Genomic DNA, 20775 nt, shown 5'->3' with positions numbered 1-20775 from the left:
ACTCCCATCAGATAACATCACCGCATTTTTACGTACTTCACGTATCTGTTGAGAATCTTTAAATTTAGATAGACCTTTCTTAACTAACACTGGGTTTTTCACTCTCACCCAATCACCCACCTGCAATTCCCTAATTCAGTTATTTTCCTCTGCTCTCTGTAACCCACACAAATTAGCATTGTGTTTGGCAACTTGCCAGACCTCCTTCAAGTCACTACCTTCATGAAACAACTTCACCATCCAAAAAGGACATATTTCCGTAGATGCCAATCTCCCTCTCATTAGTTCAAATGGAGTTTTTCTCGTGGCAACATGAGGTGTAGTGCAATAAGACCATACTAGTTCTTTTATAGCTTGGTCTACAGGTAAGTGATTTCTGTAGGAAGCCTGAATGCAGTCTACTAAAACACGATTGAATCGCTCTACCATGCCATTGCTTTGTGGATTATAAAGTGGTGTTCTTATGTGCTTGATTCCACATTTTCTCAAGAATTGAAGCATCTCTGACGACACAAATTGAACTCCATTATCAGTTAGAATTTGCTCTGGGAAACCTTCACGACTAAAGATTTTCTTCAAACAATTAATCACAAAGCGAGTGGTGGGAAACCTTACTGGTTCAACTTCTACCCATCTGGATAGATGATCAACTATGACCACAAAATATCTCATGTCAGGAGGCAAAATGTGATAAGGGCCAAGAAAATCAAGCCCCAATTTTTGACAAGCACTTGCAGGTGACGGAACAAAGGTACTGGTCACCCCTTCAGTAGTCAAAACTTTGTCACTGGTACAACACCTTGTACAGTTTTTTACAAAATTATCAATTTCTTTATCCATTCCTGGCCACCAAAAATCAGACCTCAATCGTCTTTTAGTGATCGTTGCACCCCGATGACCAGTATCCGATGTAGCAATTAAATTCTTTCTCAAACACACTGGTGGAACAAGTTTCTTGCCTCTGACTAATTTGTTACCCTCAATAGACAGTTCATCAGAAACTTTCCAATACGGTTGTAACTCCAATGATAAACACTTTTCCTTGGGCCAACCTGCTTTGACCATACGCATTACGTCACACAAAACGCCATCATTTAACACCGCTTTTGTCCACTCTTCTTCATTTAAAGGCATGTTATTCTCAGTTACACAGGCAACAATACATTCTTCAATTTCAGTTTCCCAATCCTGCTCTTCACTATTTTCAACAGGTAACCTAGATAGACAGTCTGCTCTCCTATTCCTCCCACCAGGAATGTATTCGACTGAGAATGTAAACTCCAGTAACTTGGCAGACAATCTAGCTATTCGCGCCGTTGAACGTTTCATTTTTCTGCCAGATAGTATTTCCACCAAAGGTCTATGGTCAGTTTTCAATGTGAAAGGTCTGCCCCACAGGTACTGTTTGAATATTTCAGTACCCCACACACAAGCCAGGACTTCCTTTTCAATAACAGAGTATTTACGTTCGACCTGTCTTAGTGTTCTTGATGCGAATCCCACAGTGCTTTCATGTCCATCATCAGACAACTGTGAAAGAACAGCCCCAAGACCATATTCACATGCATCAACAGTCACTACAGTATTTTTTTTTCTGAAAATGGTTGTAGGGCAGGAACGCTTACAATTTCACGTTTGATCTGTTCAAACATATTGTTACACTCATCAGACCACACGAATACAGAATTCCTCAATGCTGATCTAAAGCATTCTGTGTTTTTTGCGAAATTTTTAAGAAACTTAGCATAGAATTCACACAAACCAAGAAACGACAACAGTTGATCCCTGGACTTGGGAGCAGGAGCTTCTAATATACTTTTGACTAAACTTGGCTTAGGTTTAACGCCACCCTCTGAAAAAACATGACCAAGATACTCAATTTCCTTAACTTTGAAAACGCTTTTGTCACCACTTAAAGTCACCCCTCTATTTTCTAGTGTACAAAGAACTTCTTCTAAAATCTTATCATGTGAAATTTCATCACTGGTAAAGACTAAAATGTCATCTTGAAAAACTGCTACATTAGGGTTATCAGAAAACATGTCTGACATCAGTCTTTGAAATGCTGCAGCCACCGAAGCTAATCCAAAAGGTAATCTGCAGAATTGAAAGGTTCCATCCGGAGTAATGAACGCTGTTAAATGTCTTGAGTCTGCATCTAAATCCACTTGATGATAGGCCGACTTTAAATCTAGTTTGGTAAACCATCTGGATGAACCTATTTTTGCAATGAGATCGTCGATTCTTGGAAGAGGAAAACTGTCTACCCGTATTGCTCCGTTTAAGCTTCTCAAGTCCATGCACATTCTTAAATCACCTGTTTTTTTCTTGGCCAAAACTATGGGAGACAACCACAATGTCGCTTCAACTTTTTCTATTACTACTTGTTCACACATTTGTTTCAACAAATTAGACAATTCGGACCTTACACTTAAGGGTACATTCCTTAGTTTGTGTTTAACAGGGACAGCATCATGCTTGAGTCTTATTGTATGTGTATAGTGAGTAATCTTACCTAACTGTTCACAGAACAACTTCTTGAACTTTTGTTGCCAATCATATACATGGTTTGAAGCAACATTAATTGGACCAGGACTCTCTCTCTCTATTACCACAGGTTTGTCTCGACCAGGCTTAATTGCAAGATTGAATTCAGCTTGATGAAGTAGACCTAAAACATTGATGCCTTTCTTGGCAACATAGACTTTTCCTCGTAATGTCTTATCTAAAATAGTCAATGATGCCCAGAAATAACCCAGTAAATCAATTTTGCTCCCTTCAAACGCAACCGTGGCTACCTCTGGAGGAAAGAGAATTTTGGAAACCCAATTTTCCTTATAATTATCTTGTGCTATAATGGTTATTCTAGCCCCAGTATCAACTAATAATTTAATTTTTGTCTCATCGATCATTACATCAATGTTTGGATCATTGACAATCTTGTTTATATTGGCAACATCTTTGACAACTAAAACATACTCATTACTTTGTTCGCCCATGACACCTTCAGTATCATCACTCAATACACAACGAACATTGTTCTTTCTGGCGCTCCTACATACTCTTGCAAAATGTCCTGTTTTGTTACAATTTCTGCACTGTAGATGAACCGCTGGGCAATTCTTGAAGGATGACACATGCGTAGAGGAACCGCATCTGTAACAAGTTGGTTTCTGATTAAACTTATTCCGGACAAAAGTATTGTCCTGTCTTTTCTCAAAATGATCTTGTTTCTTATTGTTGCTGCCTTGCGCATTAAGGACTGCTCCAGAAATTGTTGTTTTGGACATAGAAGCTTCTAACTGTTTGGCATCCTCCATTAAACATTCAGGGCCATATTTATACTCCGTTTGCGCCGAAATTGCGTCGTTTTTTTTGACGCAATTTCGACGCAAAACTAACGCCAACTAACGCCATATTTATACTATGGCGTTAGAGGCGAATAGCGCCAAAGTTCCCGGAATGTGCGTCATTTTTTAGCGTGAACCCCTTCCTTGCGTTAATGATATGCAAGGGAGGCGTTCCCGTCTAAAAAATGACTCCCAGGCCTTTACGTGGTATTTATACTCCCGGGCAAAAGAGACGCCCGGGAGTTGGCGTGGCTAAAAACGGCGCATTTGCGCCACTTTTTAACGCCTGCTCAGGGCAGGCGTTAAGGGGCCTGTGGGCTCAAAATGAGCCCACAGGTGCCCTCCCATGCCCCCAGGGACCCCCCCTGCCACCCTTGCCCACCCCAGGAGGACCCCCAAGGATGGAGGGACCCACCCCAGGGACATTCAGGTAAGTTCAGGTAAGTATAATTTTTTATTTTTTATATTTTTTTTTGGTGGCATAGGGGGGCCTTATTTGTGCCCCCCTACATGCCACTATGCCCAATGACCATGCCCAGGGGACAGAAGTCCCCTGGGCATGGCCATTGGGCAAGGGGGCATGACTCCTATCTTTACAATGATAGGAGTCATGTTGATGGGGGATGGGCGTCGTTAAAAAATGGCGCAAGTCGGGTTAAGACGATTTTTTCGACGTAACCTGACTTGCCCCATTTTAAGACGCCCATGCGCCATTTTCCCCCTACGCCGGCGCTGTCTGGTCTACGTGGTTTTTTCCCACGCAAACCAGGCAGCGCCGGTCTGATTGCGCCGTCTAACGCCATTCCATAAATACGGCGCCCGCTTGGCGCTTCAGAATGGCGTTAGACGGCGCAAAACTTTTTGACGCTAAACTGCGTTAGCGCAGTTTAGCGTCAAAAAGTATAAATATGGGCCTCAATGCTCTTGGCAATGTCAATGGCTTTGTCTAACGACGGATCCTTGCAAGACAGTAATTTCTCTTGAATTCTTTTTGAGTGACATCTGGCAATTAATTGATCTCTGATGAGATGCGAAGTAAAGTTCTCGAATTCACACTTGGCTGCTAAAACCTTCAAAGCAGTTATAAAAGTGTCTATGCTCTCACTGGAGCTTTGTGATCTCGTAAAAAATTTGTAACGATGTACCACAACATTCTTTGTTTTGACGAAATATTTATCAAGTTGGGCAATGGCCATATCAAACTCATCCAGTTCCTCCTCTTCAGCCAATTCATGGGCCGGTAGGTGATCAAAAATGTTTTGGCCTTCAACTCCCAGATGATAATACAATAAACTTTTTTTTCTTTCCGGTCTAAATTTGTGGCCATCTATGGCACCAAGATATGCCTTAAATGAACGTAGCCACAATCTCCATTCAAGAGGTGGATCACCAGGATCTTGTAAAAAAGGTGCTGGCGGTGAAACTTTTGCATATTTAATTATTGTTGTTATTATTGTTATTGTTCTTTTTTTATTTTTTTTATTCCTTTTATAATCAAAATAATTGATTTAATATCATCAATTACTTATAAATGTTGTAAAAAAAAATGAATGTATTACTTTATTTCTTCTTGAAGTTCAAGTCAAATTACCAACTAAAAGATGGCCGAAAAATAAAAAAAACTGAGCTTCATATAATTGTCCTTCTTCTATTCCGATGGTGAGGTAAAAAACTGAAGCCCTTTTCTATGTTTTTTTTTTTTTTTTTTTATATAAACAACTCGAAGAACATTAATACACTCTGTTCAACCTCAGGTGAGTTTACTTCTTTTTCTTCTTTTTCTTTTTTTTAAACGGGGAAAAAAATTACACGCGCTCGTCCCGAGACGCGTGTACAGATTAGAACTGCTTAAAACTGCCTGTCTTCGTGCGGGGAAAACTAAATTACACGCGCTCGTCCCGCGACGCGTGTGTAATAGCTGTTTGTGCTCGTGCCGTCGCACGAGCAAATGTGAGCCGCTTACGCTTGTGCCGTCGCGCGAGCCTATACTCGTGTGGTTGCGCGAGCCGATAGGGAACAGCTGTTCCCAACAACACGAGTCAAATTTAAAAATAACAACGTTGTCTAAACATTGAAATGATAGTGCAAACAGCTCTCTGCCCCCTGCAGCGCAAAATGTAAATACAAGGAAACAATAGCGGCTCACGTAAAAACGTTCAGTTTCAGACGGCCGATTTCTTCACTTCTAGTGTCTGAAGTAGCTTCCTTTCCATCCTCGTCGCCACTGTAATGATCTCTCTCCACGGTAGATAGGGTTATTATTCTTTTATTCCATAAAGATCAGATTCAGGAGAAAACGTCCATACAACAAAAGGGGCACAGAGCTCTCCAACCCCTCAACTGTCAAGTTGGAACACGGATTGTCGTGACATCATTATCATGATGTCACAACATTCCCTGCTCCGAGTATAACACGATCACCACAGGTGACCAGTGGGTTGGAGGGCGAGGGGAGTACCACCGGGGATGCAACTACCACTGGAGGTAGTGACTCCGATACCTCCTCCGATGAGGGCTCCCTGGCTGTGGCGGACCCTAGTGGGCCCACACCTACTGTATCATTTTCCGCCATCCCCCATGCCATCACCGCCCTCCCATTTGCTCCCCAACGAGTTGCCCGTGCCCGCTCACCCAGAAGGGTGGGCATCTCCTTCCCCCCAGGCACCGCTTACCCTGCCCCAGTCAGTCCTGCTGCCCTCACAGAGGAGGCTATTGACCTCCTGAGAACCATCTCTGTAGGGCAGACAACCATCGTCAATGCCATCCAGGGGCTAGCATCAGAGATGCAGCAGACCAATGCCTATCTGGATGGCATTCATGGTGCTGTGTCTGGCCTACAGAGATCTTTTCAGGCTCAGGCCTCCTCTTTGACGGCAGCCAGTGTCCCTGGTCATTCCGTCCCCCCTCCAACCTCCTCTACTCCTTCCAGCACCCCACTCCCTTCACCCGTCCAAAGCACACATTATGACATGCAGGCACACACCTCAACACACAAGAAGCACACTTCTAAACACAAGCACCACACCTCCCACCACAAGCATTCACACAGCCAACATACACATGCACACACAGCAACATCCACTTCCCCCAGTGTGCCCACCTCTTCCGCCTCCCTGTCTGTCCCCTCTACATGCACACCCCCAGTCACTGCACCTTCATTCACTATTGCTGAGCCTATTCCTGCACTCACCACAATAGCACATATCCATACATGCACCCCAGACACCACACCTGCACTCACCACAACTACTTTAGTTGACACATGCAGCACACTCACCAGACTTGCAGACACCCACACAACATACATTCACACTGGCAACCTGTCTTCACCCACTGTGTCCACCCCCCCCGTCCTCCAAAAACACACAAACACACCAAAACACCCACCCATCACACATCCAACACACCTCAGCATACCGTCCAGTCACCTGCACCCACAACACGCACCCCCCTACACCACTTACGTCCACACCCTCTGCCTCCACGTGCTCCTCCAGGTCCAACTCAATTGCTCCAAAAAAAGCTTCCTCTCCCGTGCTGACCTCTTCCAACCCACTGGCCCACCCCATCTCGTCCCTAAACGTGCACACCTCCTTGCCCTTTCCACTTCTTCCACTTCACAGCCCGCCCCTGTCCACCCTTCACATTCCCATGCCCCTTCCTCAGAGAGGAAGAAGCCCCGTACTGAGCCAATTCCATTTGGCTCCACCCAGTCCAAGCACACTCCCCCACCTTCCAAGGCCAAACCCAAACCCCCTCCACCTTCAGAACGCAAATCCAAGGCCCACCCGTCGTAAATCCCCCCCACCACCTCCTGTTCCCTGAGGTGCCTGGATGCCCCATTGTTGCCCCTATAAGGTGGAGTACCGTAGCACTTGTGGGAGTCAGGTTGGGGCCACTGTAGCCCATGGGACTCATGACACTATGGACTGGCCATTGGCCTTACTTGAGAATCGTTTGCTCATTAAAAGTTTATGTGTGGCTTGTGTTTTGGCGGCACACTCTGGATCCCTGGTCTCTCGTTTCATTGTTTGTGGGTGTGTGGGGTATTTGTATGTACTATGGTCAGGTTGGATTTGCCTGGTGATGGGTAAGTACCTCTTGCTGTGGGGTGTATAGCTTGTGCTGCTGTGAAGGGTTGGGGGAGCATTGCGGGGTGGGTGGAGTGGGTGGGTATGTAACTGTGCCCTTTCGTCCCTTGTTTCGTAGGTTGCGGTATTTACCGCCGTCGTCTTCGTCGGCGGTCTCGGTTGTGGAGGTATACGGCAACGAGCAGGGATGGCATGATCTGCAGCTCTCTATCCATGTCTGCTTCGGCATGTTATGTCAGCCTCCGGTGAGCGTATCCTTATATTTGGTTCGTTTCCGCCTGGCTTTGCGTGATGGTGGTTCCCGCCCCGGAACTGACGGCAGTCTAGTGGTTCATTATTTGATGGGCGGGTTGGGCCTTTCCGTCGGCCTGTAGACGGCCTCTGCATCATTGTCGGGACTCCTCTGTTGGCGGTGGGTGGTTTTCAGGATGCCTGTGTTTGAGTTGCTTCATTATTTGGCAGTCCGGACCGCTCCTCTGTTGGTAGTTTTTACCGCCGGAGGTGCGGTGTTTCCTGCCATGTTCATAATGAGGGCCATAATTATTTTACATTGAACAAAATATGTAAAATCGAAAACATTTAATGGGAAGGTTGGCGCTGCATCTCAGCGACTAACTTCTCAATGTTTAGTTTTATATAGGAAAGCTGAATCCTCAGGTCAGGTTCAACATTTCCCAAGTGATTTCTGTTTTTATCTTTAGGTATATAAGATCTGAGAACATTTTTTTACATAAATATGTGGTGGGGAAAGGAAGCAAAACCATAAGCGCCTCTCATCTCTCCACTGCATTTCTATCACATGTAATTCATTTGTTTTATAGCACCTCCCATACTAGTGTAGGGTGTCAGAGCACTTTATAAGGGACAACAAGGTGTAGGATTCACATCATCCACACTGGCAGGCATTTTCTAGGAGTGCTTGGTCTGGGCAAGCACAAATTCAGGATTCAGAACACAGCACAGTGGTTAGCATTGCCTTTAATAATAAGAATGTATTTCTATGCAAGCAAACCTTTTTTAGCAGCGTAAGGAAAATGAAAGTCTGGAGAAAAAAACAACTTTCTAATTTGTGCCTTGCAGTTTGCATGCAGCTTCTTAATGGCAGTTCATGCTCACTATGCTAGATTATGATTGTAACTTATGTATTGCACAGTAACAAAAGAAACAAAAGCAGTAACCCACTGTGCTATGCAGATAAAATACTGTCCTTTGCCAGCTACAAGTTCTTTGCAGCAGGCATGTTAACCATCTGCACTACCTTTGAGTCAAAATTGCCACTAGACAAAACTCCCATCTATCTCTAGGAGGGACATTAATCACTAGAGTAATCTTGACACTTTTATTTTTGTCCGAAAGCTGCTGGATGTACGAGGAAGTTTGAAGTGCTTTTAAAACTGCTCAAGGAAAGCAATAAATATACTTAAAAAATGCAAGTGTTTGTCACAGGAGAGGTGCCTTCTTCCCGGCCCAGGCCTGCGGACCCCCTGGGAATGTGTCACGGACCCACGGGGATCTGCGGACCACAGGTTGGGAACCACTGATTTAAAGGAAAATGCTTGAGAATGGCCAAACACGCTGGTCCTGTCACACATGATAGCCGCATCGGCCGCCATTTTGGAACTTTGGGAACACACAGGCCTTACTCATCAGACTGCCATTTTGTGTGTTTGGGATACGATAATACATTGTGTGAAAGGAATTTTGGTAGTTATAGTTAGTTGGCCAGGTGCTTCTTTGAGGAGCATAGAGGGAAGATTTTGGTGATCGGATAAAGAGCTTAAGGAGTTTTCTGGTCAGGATAATAAGAACAGATAGAGGGAAGACTAAAGGAGAAGTAGGAAGGAATGTTGAGCAGTGGTTAAGTTGATGGGGTCGCAAACAGACACCATCAACAGTAGGTTTGAGGCACTATTTAAAAAACAGATTCAAAAACATCAGGCACCAAAGAAAGGAAGGGTGCAGACCCAGCAGAATACTCATGCTGGGTGGGTAAGGTTCGTAGAAAAAGAACCTCAGAGGACGACCATCATAACAAAGGTAAAAAAAGGCAAAAGTAGGAGATGAAAGATGATAGATGATGGTGTTGATGACACGGTTTGTGCGTCAGGAACTGTGGATGGGCAAAATAATGGTCCGGGTATTCCAGTATCATTAGACAGGGATGAGGCTTTGGAACTGGAAATTGATCTATCATATTTTTCTGCGTTTGACTCTGACCAAGAGGTAATTGAGGTCAAAAGGAGAGTAACACCAGAGGAGGCAAGTAAGGCATCGGGGTCAAAAATGAGCATAGTTAACTAATGTTAAATTAGCCTTTAATAAAACACCCTCTATCCTCAGAATGGGCACCATCACAGCACGTGGATGATTATATTTCCTTCTGGTTAAGAAGGGAGATACCTAAAGAGGTCAGGTTTCCCATGAAATCAGAATGCCCACGCCCGTCTTTATCTGACAAATTTGCTATGACTGCAGAACTGGATGCAAAGGTAGTGGCATTAATTAAAAATTGTGGTAGGGACCCAAGGTAACACCTAGACAGAGTGTTAAAATCCTGTCAGGGTTGCCTCATAGACATAATTGGACCCTCAACAAGATTTTTGAATTGGCTGAAGAGGCCTGGCTCAGTGAGAATCCTGTGGATTCAATGGAATTACACCGGGGGGCCAAAGGGCCCTATGGCTGTTGGGTAATGCTAATAAAACACTTTCAAATGAAAGGAGGAAATGCATACTACTAAAAATCGATCCCAAGTTAGTTGAACTAGCGAATAAGGAATGGTCCTTCCTCACAGGATCAGCTGTTTGGTGAAGAGTTTATTAAAGATATGGTGGAATATGTTGGGTCTTTAACTCAATACAAAAGTCCCTGAAAGATATCAAGAAGTTTTTGCTGATAGAGTTTTTGGTAGGGTCAGAAGAACAAGGGGTCAGTCCCTCGGCCGAGGACAATCTGGATTAAGACCCTTCTTGGCATGTGGTGCAAGGTACATCCAGAAAGGGTTCAGATACTATCAGGGATTTTATTCACAGAAATAGAGGTTTTGCAGCAGGTCATCCAGAGGGGCTAGGAGACAAACAGGAATGTTAACAGGTAGGATTATCCAAAGACCTTTCAGATACTGTAATATAGGTTAGTGGCAACTGTGAGTTGGTGAACCAGGATCCCTGGTTTTTGGAGACTGTCAAGGAATACAAACTGGAGTTTACAGATATTCCTGTACAGAGGGGGACACCTGGGAAATACAATTCTCGGAGATGTGAGAATGTGAGAATGGTTACACAAGAGGTAGAGGAATTACTGGCAAAGGCAGCCATTGAGGAGGTCACGGATGGTTCTGTAGGGTTTGTCAGCAATACATTTTTGGTTGAGAAAAAAGACAAAGGTATCTGACCAGTGATAAAATTTAAGGTTTTGACCGAGTGGGTGGTATATTGCCACTTCAAGATGGAGGGGATTCATCTGTTAAGAAATGTGTTAAGGAAAGGAGACTGGCTAACAAGGTTAGATCTGAAGGATGCATATTTGACTGTGCCGATTTGGGCCCCACATTGGAGATTCCTTCAGTTCAGATAGATGGAGAAGTCCTTAACACTTTGGTGCTTTACAAAAGTGCTTCACCCAGTAGCAGCATGGCTACAAACGACAGGAGTAAGGCTAATTATTTATCTGGCTGATATTTTAATAGTGAGTCAAGACGAGGAAGTAGTTTTGAATCATACAGAGATGGCTACGGAATTGCTGGCATTTTTGGGCTTTGTGAAATGCTGAGTTTTTCTTCAATAATTTGACTTCTAAAATATCATTGATATTTTTATTGATGTAATAAAAGTTGTTGAAGGAAGTTGGCTCTATATATATTATCTCAAAGTGAGAGATAGTGTGCACAGAGTCCAAGGGTTCCCCTTAGAGGTTGATAGTGGCAAAATTGGATAATACTAATACTCTATTTTGTGGTAGTGTGGTCGAGCAGTAGGCTTATCAGAGGGTAGTGTTAAGCATCTGTCGTACACACATAGGCAATAAATGAGGAAGACGCACTCAAAGACTTAACTCCAGGCCAATAGGTTTTTATTTAGAAAAATATATTTTCTTAATTTATTTTAGAACCACAAGATTCAAGATTTGAGGTAAGTACATAAAATGCAAGGTACTTCACACAAGTAAGTATAGAACTTTGATTTAAAACAGTAGTACACACAGTTTAGGTTAAAATGGCAATAAGCTATTTTAAAAGTTAACACAGCAAAAATCATCAGTTCCTGGGCGAGGTAAGTTTGGTTAGGTTTCTCAGGTAAGTAAAGCACTTACACAGTGAGTCTCCTGGGCATAGGTGGCCCACCGTTGGGCGTTCAAGGCAACCCCAAAGCCACCGCACCAGCAACACAGAGCCAGTCAGGTGCAGAGGTCAAAGGAGGGCCCAAAACACATAGGCGCCTATGAAGAACAGGGGTGCTCCAGTTCTAGTCTGCTTACAGGTAAGTACCTGCATCCTCGGGGAGCAGACCAGGGAGGTTTTGTAGAGCACTGGGGGGGCACACACAAGCCCACAAAACACACCCTCAGCGGCACAGGGGCGACCGGGTGCAGTGGACAAAGTAGGCATCTGGTTTGCTATTGAAAGCAATGGAAGGACCCAGGGATCACTTAGGCGATGCAGCCAGGGCACAGGAGGGCTTCTCGGGCCAGCCACCGACTGGGCTAGTAAGAGGGACACCTGCTGGTCACTCCTGCACTGGAAGAGGTTCCTCTCAGTCCTGGGGGCTGCGGGTGCAGTGCTTGGTCCAGGTTTTGAATTCCTTGTTTCCAGGCAGTCGCGGTCAGGTGGAGCCTCTGGATCCTCTCTGCAGGCATCGCTGTCGGGGTGCAGGGGGGTCGACTTAGGGTACCCACATTGTCGTAGTTGCCTGGGAGTAGTCTCTGCAGTGTTGGTTCTCTGGAGCTCAAGTTGGGGGCGCCGGGTGCAGAGTATGAAGTCTCAAGCTTCCGGCGGGAAGAGAGAGTTCTTTGAAAGTTGCTTTAAAGTTGCAAAGTTGTTGCAGTTTTTGAACAGTGCCGCTGTTTGCAGGAGTTTCTTGGTCCTTTGGGTTCAGGGCACTCCTCTGAGTCCTCAGAGGTCGCTGGTCCCTGTTTGATGCGTCTCTGTGCAGGTTCTTTGAGTCTGGAGACAGGCCGGTAGGGCTGGGGCCAAGTCAGTTGTCATCTTCGCCGCCTCTGCGTGGCTTTCAGGTCAGCAGTCCTTCTTCTTGTTGTAGGTTGCAGGAATCTGATTTACTGGGTTCAGGGTCGCCCCTAAAAACTAAATTTAGAGGGGTGTTCAGGTCTGGGGGCAGTAGCTAATGTCTATAGTCCTGGAGGATGGCTACACCCTCTTTGTGCCTCCTCCCTGAGGGGAGGGGGGCACAATCCTATTCCTATTGGTGGAATCCTCCAAAACCAAGATGGAGGATTTCTAAAAGCAGGGGTCACCTCAGCTCAGGGCACCTTAGGGGCTGCCCTGACTGGTTGGTGGCTCCTCCTTGTTTTCCTCATTATCTCCTCCAGCCTTGCTGCCAAAACTGGGGGCAGTGGCCGGAGGGGCGGGCATCTCCACTAGCTGGGATTCCCTGGGTTGCTTTAACAAAAGGCATGAGCCTTTGTGGCTCACCGCCAGGTGTTACAGTTCCTGCAGGGGGAGGTGAGAAGCACCTCCACCCAGTACAGGCTTTGTTCCTGGCCACAGAGTGACAAAGGCACTCACCCCATGTGGCCAGAAACTTGTCTGGCTGTGGCAGGCTAGCAGAAACTGGTCAGCCTACAACTAGATGTCGGACTGGTATTCAGGGGGCATCTCTAAGATGCCCTCTGGGTTTATTTTACAATAAATCCCACACTGGCATCAGTGTGCATTTATTGTGCTGAGAAGTTTGATACCAAACTTCCCAGATTTCATTGTAGCCATTATGGAACTGTGGAGTTCAGGTTTGACAAACTTCCAGACCATATACTCTTTATGGCTACCCTACACTTACAATGTCTAAGGTTTTGCTTAAACACTGCCCTCACCTGTGGTATAGTGCAGCCTGCCTTAGGGATGTAAGGCCTGCTAGAGGGGTGATTTACCTATGCCACAGGCAGTGAGAGGTGGGCATGGCACCCTGAGGGGAGTGCCATGTCGACTTAGTCATTTTCTCCTCACCAGCACACACAAGCTGTGAGGCAGTGTGCACGTGATGAGAGAGGGGTCCCCAGGGTGGCATAAGACATGCTGCAGCCCTTAGAGACCTTACATGGCCACAGGGCCCTTGGTACCAGGGGTACCATTTACAAGGGACTTATCTGTGTGCCAGGGAAAGAACACTGGTGCTGGGACCTGGTTAGCAGGGTCCTATCACACTTTCAATCATAACTGGCATCAGGAAAAGGCAAAACGTTAGGGGGTAACCATGCCAAGGAAGGTATTTCCTTATACAAACCCCCCCCCACCCCAAACGAAAGAGGATTAGAATAACCTTTCCCAAAAGAGTCTTCATTTTTTAGGTGGCAGAATCTAGAAAGGCCTTCAGCATTGGCATGGGCAGTCCCAGGTCTGTGTTCCACTACAAAGTCCTTTCCCTGTAGGGATATGGACCACCTCAACAGTTTAAGGTATTCTCCTTTCATTTGCATCAGCCATCTGAGAGGTCTGTGGTCAGTTTGAACTATGAAGTGACTACCAAAAAGGTATGGTCTCAACTTCTTCAGGGACCAAACCACAGCAAAGGCCTCCCTCTCAATGGCACTCCAACACTGCTCCCTGGGAAGTAACCTCCTGCTAATAAAAGCAACAGGTTGGTCAAGGCCATCATCGTTTGTTTGGGATAGGACTGCTCCTATCCCATGCTCAGAGGCATCAGTCTGCACTATGAATTGTTTGGGATAATCTGGAGCTTTCAAAACTGGTGATGTACACATAGCTTGCTTCAGGGTGTCAAAGGCCTTTTGACAGTCCACGGTCCAGTTAACTTTCTTGGGCATTTTCTTAGAGGTCAGTTCTGTGAGGGGTGCCACTATTGATCCATATTCCTTTGCAAATCTCCTATAGTGACCAGTCAAGCCAAGGAATGCCCTGACTTGAGTCTGGGTTTTTGGAGCTACCCAGTCCAGAATAGCCTGGATCTTGGGTTGGAGTGGCTGAACTTGGCCTCCACCTACAAGGTGTCCCAAGTAAACCAGAGTACCCTGCCCTATCTGATATTTAGACGCCTTGAAAGAGAGGCCTGCTGCTTGCAGGGCCTGCAAAACCTTCTTCAGGTGGACCAGGTGATCCTGCCAGTTGGAGCTAAAGACAGCAATATCATCAAGATAAGCTGCACTAAAGGACTCCAAGCCAGCAAGGACTTGATTCACCAACTTTTGGAAGGTGGCAGAGGCATTCCTTAAGCCAAAGGGCATCACAGTAAACTGGTAGTGCCCATCAGGTTTAGAGAATGCTGTTTTCTCTTTTGCTCCAGGTGCCATTTTTATTTCTCAGTACCCTGCTGTCAAGTCAAAGGTACTTAAGTATTTGGCTGCACCTAAATGTCTATGAGCTCATCTGCCCATGGGATGGGGTGAGCATCTGTCTTGGTGACAGAGCTGAGCCCTCTGTAGTCCACACAAAACCTCATCTCTTTCTTGCCATCTTTGGTGTGAGGTTTGGGGACCAAGACCACTGGGCTAGCCCAGGGACTGGCAGAGTGCTCAATCACTCCCAACTCCATCATCTTCTGGACTTCTACCTTGATGCTTTCTTTGACTTGGTCAGACTGTCTGAATATTTTATTTTTGACAGGCATGCTGTCTCCTGTGTCCACATTATGGGTACACAGGTGTGTCTGACCAGGGGTCAAGGAAAAGAGCTCAGCAAATTGCGGGAGGACTTGCTTGCAGTCAGCCTGCTGTTGACCAGAGAGGGTGTCTGAGTAGATCACTCCGTCTACTGAGCCATCTTAAGGGTCAGTGGAGAGGAGATCAGGGAGAGGTTCACTCTCTGCTTCCTGGTCCTCATCTGTAACCATTAACATGTTTACATCTGCCCTGTCATGGAAGAGTTTAAGGCGGTTAACATGGATCATCCTCTTGGGGGTCCTGCTAGTGTCCAGGTTCACCAAGTAGGTGACCTGACTCTTTTTATCTAGTACTGGATAAGGGCCATTGCCATTTGTTCTGAAGTGCCCTGGGAGCCACAGGCTCCAGAACCCAGACTTTCTGCCTGGCTGAAAGTCAACCATAGCAGCCTTTTGGTTATACCACAACTTCTGGAGTTGTTGGCTGGCCTCAAGGTTTTTGCTTGCCTTCTCCATATACTCTGCCATTCTTGAACGTAGGCCAAGTACATAGTCCACCACATCTTGTTTAGGCTCATGGAGAGGTCTCTCCCAGCCCTCTTTTACAAGTGCCAGTGGTCCCCTAACAGGATGGCCAAACAGAAGCTCAAATGGGGAAAACCCTACTCACTTCTGTGGCACCTCTCAGTAGGCGAAAAGCAGACATGGCAAGAGGACATCCCATCTCCTTTTGAGTTTTTCAGGGAGCCCCATGATCATGCCCTTCAATGTCTTGTTAAAGCTGTCCACAAGACCATTGGTATGTGGATGGTATGGTGTGGTGAATTTATAAGTCACCACACACTCATTCCACATGTGCTTTAGGTAAGCTGATATGAAGTTGGTACCTCTGTCAGAAACCACCTCCTTAGGAAATCCCACCCTGGTATACCAATGAGTGCTTTTGCTGCTGCAGAAGCAGCATTGGACCTAAGGGGAATTGCCTCACTGTACCTGGTAGCATGATCCACTACTAACAGGATACTGGTTCCCTGATGCTGTGGGAGGTTCAAGTGGACCCCCTATATTCACTCCCACTCTCTCAAAGTGGACCTCCACCACTAGAAGTGGAATGAGGGGGGGCCTTTGGATAGCCACCTGTTTTTACCCTTATACCCATTTGTGGACTGTAAAGAGGCTCTGGGCCCACCCGCCTGCACAGGTTTTTGGGGCCCTGTAGAAGACTATTTACTTTTGCCCTTGGATGTCTCACCACTCTTCCCCTGGGAGGCTTTGTGACCCCTTTCTCTTTGTCACCTCCTGTGGAAGTCTTGGTCACCCTAGTCTTGACCCAGTGGTCTGCCTTCTTATCCAATTCTTGGGGAGAAATTGGACCTAGGTCTACCAGATGCTGATGCAGTTTGTCATTGAAACAATTACTTAACTGATGTTCTTTCATAAACAATTTATACAACCCATCATAATCAATTACACCACTGCCAGTTATCCAACCATCTAGTGTTTTGACTGAGAAGTCAACAAAATCAACCCAGGTCTGGCTTGAGGATGTTTGAGCCCCCCTAAACCTAATCCTGTCCTCCTCAGTTGAGAATCCAAAGCCCTCAATCAGGGTAGCCTTCATTAGGTCATAAGATACTGCATTTTTACCAGAGAGTGTGAGGAGTCTATCCTTGCACTTTCCGTTGAACATTTCCCAAAGGAGAGCACCCCAGTGAGATCTGTTTACTTTTCTGGCTGCACAAACCATTTCAAAAGCTGTGAACTATTTAGTGATGTCATCACCATCTTCATATTTTGTTACAATCCCTTTGGGGATTTTTAGGATGTCAGTATTCTCTCTGACCCTATTTATGTTGCTGCCACCAATGATGGGAGTTAAACCCATCTCTTGTCTTTCCCTTTCTATTGCTAGGAGCTGCTTCTTCAAGGCCAATCTTTTGGCCATCCTGACTAACAGGAGGTCCTCTTCATTGAGGCTGCCCTCAATGCTTCCAGAGGTACTGGTCTCTCCTGTGGAAGAACCAGGCTCTCTGACTATGATTTGTGGAGTCAAGGTTTGAGAAACCCTGTTCTCCCTGGTTAGGACAGGAGGGGGAATTTGTCCTCCTGTTCACTAACTGCCCCATCTGAAGGAGTATCCTCAGAGGGGTGGTCCCTTGTGAACTCTGCCAAAAGCTCCTGGAGCTTTACTTTGTTAGGGTTAGACCCAGTTTTTATCTTTTTTTAGCTTACAGAGAGACCTTAACTCTGACCTCCCTAGATGCAGGTGAGGGGTGAGGTTGAGTTCCACCACCATCTCATCTGTGCTAGACATTATCACTCTAAAGGTTGGGATTTATTTTTAAGAATCTAAAAACTACTTCTAGAACTTAAATCCAAACTTTTACAAACGTTTAAACTCTAAAAGAAATGCTAACAGGGACTTACACAAGGCCCTAGCAGAACTTAGTAAATATTTTGGAAAAATAGTTCAAATTGCAAAAATCAGTTTCTAATGACAATTTTTGAAATGTAGTCGTGTGATCAGGTATTGGCTGAGTAGTCCAGCAAATGCAAAGTCTTAGACCCCACCGCTGTTCCACCAATGTAGGAAGTTGGCTCTATATTTCTCAAAGTGAGAGATAGTGTGCAGAGAGTTTAAGGGTTCCTCTTAGAGGTTGATAGTGGCACAATTAGATAATACTAATGCTCTATTTTGTGGTAGTGTGGTCGAGCAGTAGGCTTATCAGAGGGTAGTGTTAAGCATTTGTTGTACACACAACAGGCAGTGAATGAGGAACACACACTCAAAGACTTAACTCCAGGCCAATAGTTGTTATATAGAAAAATATATGTTCTTTATTTATTTTAGAACCACAAGATACAAGATTAGAGGGAAGTACATAAAATGCAAGGTACTTCACACAGTAGTACACACGGTTTAGGTTAAAATGGCAATAAGCTATTTTAAAAGTGGACACAGCAAAAATCAACAGTTCCTGGGCGAGGTAAGTTTGGTTAGGTTTCTCAGGTAAGTAAAGCACTTACACAGTCAGTCTCCTGGGCATAGGCGGCCCACCGTTGGGGGTTCAAGGCAACCCCAAAGCCACCGCACCAGCAACACAGGGCCAGTCAGGTGCAGAGGTCAAAGGAGGGCCCAAAACACATAGGCGCCTATGAAGAACAGGGGTGCTCCAGTTCTAGTCTGCTTACAGGTAAGTACCTGCATCCTCGGGGAGCAGACCGGGGGGGTTTTGTAGAGCACTGGGGGGGACATACACAAGCCCACAAAACACACCCTCAGCGGCACAGGGGCGGCCGGGTGCAGTGGACAAAGTAGGCGTTGGGTTTGCTATTGAAAGCAATGGAGGAACCCCGGGGTAATTTAGGCAATGCAGGTAGGGCACAGAGGGGCTTCTCGGGCCAGCCACCGACTGGGCTAGTAAGAGGGCCGCCTGCTGGTCACTCCTGCACTGGAAGGTGGTTCCTCTCAGTCCTGGGGGCTGCAGGTGCAGTGCTTGGTCCAGGTGTCGGGTTGCTTGTTACCAGGCAGTAGCGGTCAGGGGGAGCCTCTGGATCCTCTCTGCAGGTGTCGCTGGGGAGGTGCAGAAGGGTCGACTCAGGGTACCCCCGTCGTCATAGTCACCTGGGAGTCCTCTCTGTGGTGTTGGTTCTCTGGAGCTCGAGGCGGGGGTGGAGTGCAAGTTCCTTACAAATTATTTTTGCTGATATGATTTTAATGATGCCTTACAAATTGCACCTTAGCACACAGAGCCTGATTTTGAGTGTGGCCGGCAGAAAACTCAGTCCGCCAAACTCCTGACAGGGTGGCAACCGCCTAAGTGGCGACCTTCTCGCCGGAGTTATTAAGAGTTTCCCGCTAGTTCAGCGGGCAGAAACCTGAGTTTCCGCCTGCTGGCCTAGCGGGAGACAGACTACAGCATTGACTCCGGCTTGTAATTGAGCCGGCGGTAATGCTTTAGCACCCTGGCAGTGTTCACTGTCTGCAAAGCAGACAGTGAACACTGCCAGGGTGCTGGCCAGGGGGGGCCCCCTGCAATGTCCATGTCAAGTGCATGGGAAGTGCAGGCCCCCCCCTGGGGTCCTCTGCACCCGTTCTCTGCCAGGCTTTTCATGGCAGTCCTACTGTATTTGCACTCCATGAACCAGATCTATCTATCTATATGTTTATTTATCTATTTATCTATCTATCTATCTATTCATCAGAATTATACAGCGCAATAGCTACTCATTGAGTGTCCCAGCCCTGGCTAGAAAAGTGATCCACTTACTGATTTGTAGTTAGAAAGCAAGGCCAAAGAGCCAAGTTTTAAGCAGACGCTTGAAAACCAGAATATCCTCGGTGGCGCAAAGATGCTGAGGAAGAGTGTTCCAATCCCTGGCACCCTCATGGGAGTAGCAGCTGCAACCCCACTTCTTCCTTCTGATTTGTTGGATCACCACTAACAAGGAACTGGAGGAAGTGATCTAGTAGGTTGGTAAGTGGTAATTCTATTAGAAAGGCACTGAGGACCTGAGTGATAGAAAGCTCTATGTGTCAGTACTGGTCCTTTAAACCTAACGTTTTCCTTGATGGGAAGCCAGTGCAGTTCTTTCAAGTACTTTTGGATGTGGGCTCTCCTAGAAAGTTTCAATGGAAGCCAGCTGCTGCATTCTGAACCAGCTGTAGTCTCTTCAGGAGATAAACCGTGAGACCCCATTGAAGAGAATTGGCATAGTGAGGTGATCAGGACCTGAATCACTGCTTTCTGCTGAGGTAAAGGGAGAAGGTAGAGGATCGTTTTTAGAATTTTTAGAAGTCCAAAGCAGGACCCTACTACACTGGCCACCTTGTGGGGGGGTTATCAAATGTCACCCCCAGATTGCGAGCCACTGTGGCAGGACCAGGTGGAGGCAGAACACCATTTGGCCAGTGGGAATCCCAGCTGGAAGGTAGTAACCCCAAGAGCAAATTTTCCATTTTACTGGCATTACATTGTAGTTTGCTGGAGTGCATCGACTGAAACACTGCCGAAAACTGCCCAGAGAGTTAGGGGCATTTCTGTCTAGGGTGAGAAGCATTTGTGTGACATTGGCGTACAAAACTATTTGTATGCCACAAGATTTTACTGTGGTATGGTTGGTTTTATGCGTTAGCTTTGGGCATTAGGCCTTTGTGCATTTTGCCCTGGATATATTTTATTTCATTTGCTAGTAGCCTAGGGCCTCTGTGCACTTTGCTCTGCGTGCTTTCATTTTTCTAAGTACTGTTATTTTCAGATAGCCAGTTCTACGGTGTTGTTTTTTATTCATATCACACTGTTTTGCATACTTCAGCACTGATGTTCTTCATAACACACTCACTCTGTGCTTCAGTCAAGGATATGGTCTGGTACATTGCCGATAGACGTGGTTGAAGTTTAGACTTGGTATTTCTGCGTATTTGGTGATCACTTTGACATATAGGTTATAAAATAACTTCTCTGTCCCAATACACGGCAGAGGGAGATTCCTACCAGGGAACCACAACTAGATGCTGATTGCCTCGTTGCAGATGCTGAACCAAGA

General features: G+C 45.9%; 1 protein-coding gene across 1 annotated transcript in view; it reads right to left on the bottom strand.

The window, feature by feature from the left end:
- Nucleotides 1–20775, bottom strand: part of LOC138301470 (polypeptide N-acetylgalactosaminyltransferase 6-like) — a 398585-nt gene that overhangs the window by 333562 nt on the left and 44248 nt on the right. The window lies entirely within an intron of this gene.

Source organism: Pleurodeles waltl, chromosome 6 (assembly GCF_031143425.1).
Source record: "Pleurodeles waltl isolate 20211129_DDA chromosome 6, aPleWal1.hap1.20221129, whole genome shotgun sequence".
NCBI classification, from domain to species: domain Eukaryota; kingdom Metazoa; phylum Chordata; class Amphibia; order Caudata; family Salamandridae; genus Pleurodeles; species Pleurodeles waltl.
The sequence above is the reverse complement of the archived record's forward strand: the minus strand, read 5'-3'. Positions and strand labels throughout refer to the sequence as shown.